Source organism: Somniosus microcephalus, unplaced genomic scaffold, assembly GCF_052327205.1.
Source record: "Somniosus microcephalus isolate GS21.2 unplaced genomic scaffold, FLI_Smic_1.0 scaffold58, whole genome shotgun sequence".
Classification (NCBI taxonomy): Eukaryota; Metazoa; Chordata; class Chondrichthyes; order Squaliformes; family Somniosidae; genus Somniosus; species Somniosus microcephalus.
In genome coordinates this window covers 932,491-943,782 of record NW_028225245.1, presented here as the reverse complement: position 1 = coordinate 943,782, position 11,292 = coordinate 932,491, and positions in this window count along the sequence as shown.

Sequence of the window (11,292 nt, the reverse complement as noted above, 5' to 3'; positions counted from 1 at the left end):
ACGTAAACTCGAGGAACAGCACCTCATCTTCCGATTAGGCACTCTGCAGCCTTCCGGTCTCAATATCGAGTTCAACAATTTCAGATCATAACCTCGGCCCCCATTTCATTTTCACTTATATTTTTCCACTCCTTTCCTTTCCCCCCCCCCCCTTTCCTTTTGTTTCTCTCTCACACCTGGCAGCTATCTTTTGCCCTGCCAGTACACTTTACACCTAATCACAGCCTATTACCATCTCGTCTAGCTTCTAATCTCTTTTACTTCTTTTGGTTCTTTTATTCTTTTGTCCGATCGCAGCCCTGCCTTCGATCTAGTTCCTTTTCTCTCCAGTTTTGAAGAAGGGTCAAACCCGAAACGTCAACTCAAATTTTTCTCCACGGATGTTGCCTGACTTGCTGAGTTTTTCCAGCATTTTCTGTTGTTATTTTGGATGGAGGCCGGCCCGGCTCGGGCCTGTGACTGACGGGAGCTCTGACCAATAGGACGCGGGCTGCGGTGGGAGGACTGAACTGGGCGGCCTGGTCCTCCAACCAATGGCGGCGCGGCAAGGGGGCGGGGCCTCCTCTCCAGCTCAGGTGCGCTGGGGCCGATTGTGACGCGCTGTCCCCAGGTGAGAGCAGCTCAGTCAGCACAGAGTTGGGGCTGGAATCTGGGAGAGGGGCTACAGGCAGCGGGCCTGGCAAAGGGGCACAAGCTTCACAATACAAGCTGCTTTCAAATGCAAAATTGTTTCCTACGGACAGCCTTGGTCACTCTGCAAAAAAAAACTGTTTAACAATTCATCATAACTCCCCTGCTTTAGGAGAGGCATAGAGTGCGAAAGCAAGGAAGTTATGATGAAACTGTGTAAAAGACTGGAGTCAGCTGTGGCTCAGTGGATAGCAGAGTCAGAAGGTTGTAGGTTTAAATCCCGCTCCAGGGACTTGAGCATATAAAGCGAGGCTGACACTCCAGTGCGGTGCTGAGGGAGCGCCGCACTGTCGGAGGGGCAGTACTGAGGGAGTACCGCACTGTCGGAGGGGCAGTACTGAGGGAGCGCCGCACTGTCGGAGGGGCAGTGGTGCAGGAGTGCTGCACTGTTGGAGAGGCAGTACTGAGGGAGTGCTGTACTGTCAGAGGGGCAGTACTGAGGGAGCACCGCACAGTCGGAGGGGCAGTACTGAGGGAGCGCTGCGCTGTTGGAGGGGCAGTACTGAGGGAGCACTGCACTGTCGGGGGGCAGTACTGAGGGAGCGCCGCACTGTCGGAGAGGTAGTACTGAGGGAGTGCCGTATTGTCAGAGGGGCAGTACTGAGGGAGCGCCGCACTGTCAGAGGCGCAGTAATGAAGGAGCACCGCATTTTCGGAGGTGCAGTACTGAGGGAGGGGCAGTACTGAGGGAGTGCTGCACTGTCGGAGGGGCAGTGCTGTGGGAGAGCCACATTGTCGGAGGGGCAGTAATGAAGGAGCGCTGCAGTGTCGGAGGTGCCGTCCTATGGATGAGACGTTAAACCGAGGCCCCATCTGCCCCCTCAGTTGGATGTAAAAGATCCCGTGGTGCTATTTTGAAGAAGTTATCCCCGGTGTTTTGAGCCCAATATTTATCCCTCAATCAACATGACAAAAAAACACGATCTGGTCATTATCACATTGCTGTTTGCGGGAGCTTGCTGTGCGCAAATTGGCTGCCACGTTTCCCACATTACAACAGTGACTACATTTCAAAAGTACTTCATTGGCTGTAAAGCGCTTTGGGATGTCCGGTGGTCGTGAAAGGCATTTAAGAAGGCAAATGGTATGCTGGCCTTCATTACAAGAGGATTTGAATACAGGAGTAAAGAAGTCTTACTCCAATTATATCTTCTTTCTTCTTAGGCAGTCCCTCGGAACTGAGGATGACTTGCTTCCACATTAAAAATGAGTTCTCAGGTGTAAGGGTAAACCGGGAGAGCTTCTTCTCCCCGAGACGGACCCTCTGATATAAAGGGTCGACTGGATCCATGTTTATCTGTAATTTAAACAGAGGTCAGGTCGTCTTCCGAGCTCTTTCCCCTAGAGGAGCGGGTAGAATGGGGGTCTTTAGTGTTAAATGGTTTCACCTGGGTCCATTGCTTCCATCGCATACCCATCGGTTCCTGTAGACAATCACATGTATCACTTGTCATTAATACAGTACATGGCCCCATCCAACGGGCCCCATTCCCTTTCTTCCGATAACTTGCGTCATTACTTGTTGACCTATTCTGGGCAACTCGTCTGGTTTAAGTCCAGCATTCTGCCTTTCTAGATCTTTAATCTGTTGTTGGTTCCTTCTTTATTTAGTGCTTGTACCTCCTGATTTAGTTGTACTAAGTATTGCCTTAATCTGTCTTGCACTGGTCCTGGTCTTAAATACATACTTTAGTTCTGTCTTCACAAAGGAGGACACAAGTAACCTCCCAGAGATGTCGGGGAACATAGGGTCTAATGAAAGGGAGGAACTGAATGAAATCAGTATTGGTAGGGAAATGGTGTTAGGGAAATTGATGGGATTGAAGGCCGATAAATCCCCAGGGACTGATAATCTACATCCTAGGGTACTTAAGGAAGTGGCCCAAGAACTAGTCGATGCATTGCTGGTCATCTTCCAAAATTCGATAGACTCAGTTCTCTATCCAAGTCAGTACCTTGCCCCCAATTCCATATGCCTTAACTTTACACCCTAATCTCTTATGCGGGACCTTATCAAAAGCTTTCTCAAAGTCCAAATACACCACATCCACTGGTTCTCCCTTATCTATTTTACCAGTTACATCCTCAAAAAATTGCAGTAGATTAGTCAAGCACAATCCCCAGGCCCGGATGAAATGTATCCCAGACTGTTAAGAGAAGCAAGAGAGGAAATAGCAGAGGCTCTGACCATCATTTTCCAATCCTCTCTGGCTACAGGGGTGGTGCCGGAGGACTGGAGGACTGCTAACGTGGTACCGTTGATTAAAAAGGGAGAAAGGGATAGACCGAGTAATTACACGCCAGTCAGCCTAACCTCGGTGGTGGGAAAATTATTGGAAAAGATTCTGAGGGACAGGATAAATCTTCATTTAGAAAAATGCAGATTAATCAGGGACAGTCAGCGTGGATTTGTTAAGGGAAGGTCGTGTCTGACTAACTTGGTTGCATTTTTGAGGAGGTAAGAAGGAGGGTTGATGAGGGTAGTGTGTTTGATGTAGTCTATATGGATTTTAGCAAGGCTTTTGATAAGGTCCTGCATGGTAGACTGGTCATGAAAGTAAAAGCCCATTGGATCCAAGGCAAAGTGGCAAGTTGGATCCAAAATTGGATCAGAGGCAGGAAACAAAGGGTAAAGGTCGAAGGGTGTTTTTGTGACTGGAAGGCTGTTTCCAGTGGGGTTCCACAGGGCTCAGTACTGGGCCCTTTGCTTTTTGTGGTATATATCAATGATTTGGACTTGAATGTAGGAAGTATGATTAAGAAGTTTGCAGATGATGCAAAAGTTGGCCGTGTGGTTGATAATGAAGAAGAAAGCTGCAGACTGCAGGAAGAAATCAATGGACTGGTCAGGTGGGCAGAACAGTGGCAAATGGAATTGAATCTGGAGAAGTGTGAGGTGATGCATTTGGGGAGGGCTAACAAGGCAAGGGAATACACTTTAAATGGTAGGACACTGAGAAGTGCAGAGGATCAGAGGGACCTTGGAGTGCATGTCCACAGATCCCTGAAGGTAGCAGGACAGGTAGATAAGGTGGTTAAGAAGGCACACGGGATACTTGCCTTTATTAGCCGAGGCACAGAATATAAGAGCAGGGAGGTTATGCTTGAACTGTATAAAACACTAGTTAGGCCGCAGCTAGAACACTGCGTGCAGTTCTGGTCACCACATTACAGGAAGGATGTGATTGCACTAGAGGGGGTGCAGAGGAGATTTACGAGGATGTGGCCTGGGCTGGGGAATTTTAGCTATGAGGAAAGATTGGATAGGCTGGGGTTGTTTTCTTTGGAACAGAGGAGGCTGAGGGGAGACCTAATTGAGGTGTATAAAATTATGTGGGGCCGAGATCGAGTGGATAGGAAGGACCTATTTCCCTTAGCAGAAGGGTCAATAACCAGGGGGCACAGATTTAAAGTAATTGGTCGGAGGTTTAGAGGGGAATTGAGGAGAAATTCTTTCACCCAGAGGGTGGTGGGGGTCTGGAACTCACTGCCTGAAAGGGTGGTAGAGCCAGAAACTCTCATCACATTTAAAAAGTACTTGGCTATGCACTTGAAGTGCCGTAACCTACAAGGCTACGGGCCAAGTGCTGGAAAGTGGGATTAGGGTGGATAGCTCTTTGTCGGCCGGCACGGACAAGATGGGCCGAATGGCCTCCTTCTGTGCTGTTCATTTCTATGATTCTATGCTTCATTGATCATCCCATTCCCAAGCTGACTCTGTGTTAACACCTCAGACGAGCCGTCCCACGTAGGGTGACTCCCTCAACCTGTTCTCCCGGTTACAGAACCAGTTTGTCTCTCTCAGGAATGCCCAAGGCTCTGTTGTCTGGGCACCAACTCACTCGTGACCTCACATGTTGCAACAAGTCTGCTGCCTGAGCAGTTTGCAGTGTTATTAGGTCTGTAGGTCTCTTAGCAACCACCTCCCTTATCAAGGCAAAGGGCTCATCTCCTGACTTTGGGTGTTATCATTCCAAACTTCAGCATTCTCTGTCTTTTAGCTTCAATCTGTCTGTGTCCACCCAGTGACAACACTGAGCTCCTCCCTCCAACCACTGACACTCGCCCTCTTGCTGAGAAAGAAAGACTTGCATTTATATAGTGCCTTTCACAACCCCAGGATGTCCCAGAGTGCTTTACAGCCAATGAAGAACTTCTGAAGTGTAGCCACTGTTGTAATGTAGGAAACACGGCAGCCAATTAGTGCACAGCAAGCTCCCACAAACAGCAATGTGACAATGACCAGATAATCTATTTCAGTGATGTTGATTGAGGGATAAATATTGGCCCCAGGACACCGGGGAGAACTCCCCTGCTCTTCTTCAATGTAGTGCCATGGGATCATTGACATCCACCTGAAAGAGCAGACAGGGGCCTCGGTTTAACATCTCATCCGAAAGACGGCACCTCTGACAGCGCAGCACTCTCTCAGTACTGGAGTGTCAGCCTAGATTTTTATGCTCAAGTCTCTGGACTGGGACTTGAACCCACGACCTTCTGACTCAGAGGTGAGAGTGCTGCCCACTGAGCTAAAGTGCCTGGAGCTAAGCCAGCTGGGATACTTGACATAGGATTACATCGGATATACGGCACAGAAACAGGCCATTCGGCCCAACCAGTCCATGCCGGTGTTTATGCTCCACTCGAGCCTCCTCCCGTCTTTCCTCATCTAAATCTATCAGCATAACCCTCGATTCCCTTCTCCCTCATATGCTTGTCTAGCCTCCCCTTAAATGCATCGATACTATTCGCTTCAACCACTCCCTGTGGCAGCGAGTTCCACATTCTCACCACTCTCTGGGTAAAGAAGTTTCTTCTGAATTCCCTATTGGATTTCTTGGTGACTATCTTATATTGAGGCCTCTAGTTATGCTCTTCCCCACAAGTGGAAACATTCTCTCTGTATCCACTCTATCAACATTTTTCATAATTTTAAAGACCTCTATTAGGTCACCCCTCAGCCTTCTGTTTTCAAGAGAAAAGAGACCCAGCCTGTTCATCCTTTCCTGATATGTATACCCTCGCATTTCTGGCATCATCCTTGTAAATCTTCTCTGCACCCTCTCCAGTGCCTCTATATCCTTTTTATAATATGGCGACCAGAACTGTACGCAGTACTCTAAGTGTGGTCTAACCAAGGTTCGATACAGGTTTAGCATAACTTCACTACTTTTCAATTCTATCCCTCTAGAAATAAACCCTAGTGCTTGGTTTGCTTTTTTTATGGCCTTGCTAACCTGTGTCGCAACTTTTAGTGATTTGTGTATTTGTACTCCGAGATCCCTTTGTTCCTCTACCCCACCTAGACTCGCACCCGCCAAGTGATAACTGACCTCCCCATTCTTCCTACCAAAATGTAATACCTCACACTTAGCTGTTCAGCCTTGGTCACTCTGCAAAAACTCTGAATTGTTTAATAATGAAATCAGGGAGTCAAAAAGCTCAGGTGAGGCAGTTTAAAAAGACAGTCCCTGACCAGAGATTGCTGGATGCTGACACTCGGTGCTCACGAGGATAGAATGTCCCATTCCCCAGGCACGGACATCCAGCACCTTGATCACAGCAACAATTCACTAAACAATGGCAATATAACTTGGAGCAGAGACGGTTAAGTGGAGCTGTGATCGAGGTGCTCAAAATTATGAGAGGTTTTCATCGAGCAAACAAGGAGAAGCTGTTGTCACTGGCAGGAGGGTCGGTAACAAGAGGACACAGATTTCAGATCATTGGCAAAATAATCTAGAGAGGAAATGAGGAGACTTTTTTTACACAGCGAATTGTGATGATCTGGAATGCACTGCCTGAATGGGAGGTGGAGGCAGATTCAATAGTAACTTTCAAAAGGGAATTGGATATATACTAAAAGCAGAAATTTGCAGGGCTGTGGGGAAAGAGCAGGGTAGTGGGACTAATTGCATCGCTCTTTCAGAGAGCCAGCACCAGCACGATGGGCCGTAAGGCATCCTACTGTGCTCTATGATTCTATAACATCAGCTTCTCTCTGCTCACTAGTACTGAGAGAACAGGGAATAATCTTTAAGTTCAGCCCAGTTATTGGGGGCTCTTAACATTAACAAGCCCCAGTTGCCTGAATTAACATGGTTCCCTCCTGGATGTGATTAAAGGCATCGGAAACAGTGGAATCGACCCACCGCAGTCACACTGTGGACACTCTGGTGTGTCAGCGGGTGGGATACACCAGGGAATCCCTTTCCACACACTGAGGTTGACTCTAATGATCGGGAGTCCCAGGTTTTCGGATACCAGATAATCAAGCTCACAAGAACACAAATTGTCTCTCCAGACTTTATTAAGATCGCTGCATAACACAGATCGGGTGATAATTCCCTCAATCTGGAGAATAGATGTACAGTGGATTCACGCGCGATCTTCTCGAGTCTGTTCCAACTGACAACGGCTTAAGTGGCCTGTTCTTATACACAAGCTTGGTTACCGCTCAGGAAATGGGATTGTTTGGACCCGTCTGTTGACCGCCTCCTGAACTCCTGATAATTCAGGGAATTTAGTCCATCTGTGACCAGACTATAACCACAAGCCCATCTGGTTATCACACCTATATGGTCCGTGAGGTTATTATTAGATTCACACCCAGACGTTGTGCCTTCACTTGTCTGGCACTTCATCGCATAACACGGGTACAGAGGCTCAGTAATGTTTCATTCATCAGAAAAAGACAAAGTACAAAATACTGGTCAGCTTAACAGAATCTCATCATAATTATGTGGCTCTAAATATAAAAGTCACTGATAAATCCAGGAGGGAATTCAGGAGAAACTTCTTTACACAGAGAGTGATGAGAATGTGGAACTCACTCCCACAAGGAGTAGTTGAGGTGAACGACATAGATGTATTTAAGGAGAAGCCAGATAAACATAGGAGGATATGTCGGAGGAGGCTCGTGTGGAGCATAAACACTGGCATGGACCAGTTGGGCCGAATGGACTGTTTCTGTGCTGTACATTCTATGGAACACCATGAACAGTCAATCAAAGGGAATCATCAGCACAACAGTCTTAAAGATTAAACAGCAGTACAAGAATTTATAAAACATTCATCCATTCCATGTTCATGTAACCCCAGCTGTCTACAGGGCCCTGCGCTACAGACCAATGTGAACTCGCTGGTGTCTCAGTAGGTCTGATGACCGAGTGAATCCTTTCCCACACACGGAGCAGGTAAACAGTCTCTTTCCTTTTTTTTCCAGCTGGTGTCTCTTCAGGTTCTTCGAATATTTAAAGCTCTTACTACAGTCAGAACATTTAAATGGTCTCTCATCAGTGTGAACTTGCTGGTGTCTCACCAGGCTTGATGATTGAGTGAATCCCTTCCCACACACGGAGCAGGTGAATGGCCTCTCCCCAGTGTGAACTCGCTGGTGTTGCTTCAGATCCCCAGAGGTTTTAAAGCTCATCCCACAAACAGAACATGTAAACGGTCTCTCATTGGTGTGAACTTGCTGGTGTTGCTTCAGATCCCCAGAGGTTTTAAAGCTCTTCCCACAGTCAGAACATTTAAATGGTCTCTCATCAGTGTGATATCGCTGGTGTGTCAGTAGGTTGGATGACCGAGTGAATCCCTTCCCACACACGGAGCAGGTGAATCGTCTCTCTCCTGTTCTCTCCAGCTGGTGTCCCTTCAGCTCCTGGGACATTTGAAAGCTTTTCCCACAGTTGGAATGTTTCACCGGCCTCTCCCCAGTGTGAACTCGCTGGTGTGCCAGCAGATTCGAGGACCGAGTGAATCTCTTCCCACACACGGAACAGGTGAACAGAATCTCTCCTGCTCTCTCCAGCTGGTGTCTCTTCAGATCCTGGGACCTTTTAAATCTCTTCCCACAGACAGAACATTTAATCTCATCACTGTGAACAAGCTGGTGTCTCAGGAGGGTGGAAGAATGAGAGAATCACTTCAAAAACACGGAGCAGGTCAAAGGTCTCCCATCGGTGTGGACAAGCTGGTGTCTCAGCAGCATGGAGGGTGCAATTAATCCCTTCCCACACACGGAGCGGGTTAAAGATCTCTCCCTCGTGTGAACTTGCTGGTGTATCATCGAAGCGGATGGCTGAGTGACTCCCTTCCACACACGGGGCCCGGGTTTCCCCCAGTGTGTAGGCACTGGTGTCGCTTCAGGTATTTGTAGATTTTGAAGCTCTTTCAGAACATTTAAACGGTCTCTAATCAGTGTGAACTCACAGGGGTGCCAGCAGATTCAAGGAGCGATTGAATCAGGTCCTGATGAATCGCGTAGCTCTGTCAGAATTTGATGTGATGTTTGGTTTGAGCTTCCTGTCTGTAAATGCTCCACTTCTAAAACCCTGTAAAAGGAGTGTAGAAAGGGTAAGGGGGAAGCATGAATTTTATTTGGCTAATATTGCCTCAAAGAACAAACAGGGCAGAGCCGGTCCCACTGGTGTCCAGCCGTGCCCACAATAACCAACCTCACTGACTTGGCCCTGAAGTCAAATCAAGTCTCATCAAAGTCTCATCAAATGACATCCTTTGTGACTGTGACAAAGGTAAACTATCCCTCCTCATCCTTCGTGACTTGTCTGCAGTCTTTGACACGGTTGACCACTCCATCCTTCTCCAATGCCTCTCCACCATCGTCCAGCTGGGTGAGACTGCACTCGCCTGGTTCCATTCTTATCTATCTAATCGTAGACACAGAATCACCTGCAACGGCTTCTCTTCCCAATCCCGCATCGTTACCTCTGGTGTCCCCCAAGGATCTATCCTTGGGCCTCTCCTATTTCTCATCTAAATGCTGCCCCTTGGTGACATCTGAAAACACAGCGTCAGTTTCCACATGTACGTTGATGACACCCAGCTCTACCTCACCACCACTTCTCACGACCCCTCCACGATCTCTAATCCAGTTCTGGGTGAGCAGAAATTTTCTCCAATTAAATATTGGGAAGACTAAAGCAATTGTGTTCAGTCCCTGCCACAAACTCTGTTCCCTAGCCACTGACTCCATCCCTCTCCCTAACATCTCTCTGAGGCTGAACCAGACTGTTCACAACCTCGGTGTCATATCTGACCCTGAAATGAGCTTCCGAACACATACCTGCAGCATAACAAAGACCGCCTATTTCCACCTCTAACATCACCTGTCTCCACCCTTGCCTCAGCTCATCCGCTGCTGAAACCCTCACCTGGGCCTTTGTTACCTCTGGACTCGACTATTCCAACGCACTCCTGGCTGGCCTCCCACATTCTACCCTATGTAAACTTGAGGTGATCCAAAACTACCCGTGTCGTAACTCAACGCCAAGTCCCGTTCACCCATCACCCCTGTGCTCGCTGACCTACATTGGCTCCCGGTTAAGCAATGCTTCGATTTCAAAATTCTCATCCTTGTTTTCAAATCCCTCCATGGCCTCGCCCCTCCCTATCTTAGTTATTCCCTTCAGCCTCACAACCACCCGTCCCCCGCGATAGAATCACAGAAAAATTACGGCACAGAAGGAGGCCATTCGGCCCATCTTGTCCGTGTCGGCCGATTGAGTGCTATCCACACTAATCCCACTTTCCAGCACTTGGTCCGTAGCCTTGTAGGTTACGGCACTTCAAGTGCATATCCAAGTACTTTTAAAATGTGATGAGAGTTTCTGCCTCTACCACCCTGTCAGGCAGTGAGTTCCAGACCCCCACCACCCACTGGGTGAAAACATTTCTCCTCAAATCCCCTCTAAACTTCTGACCAATTACTTTAAATCTATTCCCCCTGGTTGTGGACCCCTCTGCCAAGGGAAATAGGTCCTTCCTATCTCGGCCCCTCAGAATTTTATACACCTCAATCAGGTCTCCCCTCAGCCTCCTCGGTTCCAAAGAAAACAACCTCCTCCCCCCCGAGACATCTGCGTTCCTCCAATTCTGCCGTCTTGAGCATCCCTGATTATAATCGCTGCACCATCAGTGGCCGTGTCTTCTGTTGCCTCGGCCCGAAGCTCTGGAATTCCCTCCCTGAACCTCTCCGCCTCTCTTTCATAGAAAATAGGAGCAGGAGTGGGCCATTCGGCCCCTCGAGCCTCCTCCGCCATTCAATGAGATCATGGCTGTTCAAAACCCACCTCTGTGACCAAGCTTTTGGCCATCTGCCCTAATTTCTCCTTCTGTGGCTCGGGGTCACATTTTTCAAAGTCTAACAATACTCCTGTGCAGCGCCTTGGGACGATTTCCTACGTTAAAGGCGCTATAGAAATACAGGTTGTTGTTGTTCCCATTGTTGGAGGTGAGCTCTGAACAGGCCCCGCCCCCTCCCCCTACTCCGCATGCACCGCTCCAAGGTGAGCGCGGGCTCTGAACAGGCCCCGCCCCCTCCCCTACTCCGCATGCGCCGCTCCAAGGTGAGCGCGGGCTCTGAACAGGCCCGCCCCATCCCCCTACGCCTCTCCAAAGTGAGCGAGGGCTCTGAACAGGCCCCGCCCCTCCCCCTACACTGCATGCGCCGCTCCAAGGTGAGCGCGTGCTCTGAACAGGCCCCGCCCCACCCCCTACTCCGCATGCGCCACTCCAAGCTGAGCGCAGGCTCTGAACAGGCCCCACCCCCTCCTCTACTCCGCATGCGCCGCTCCAAGG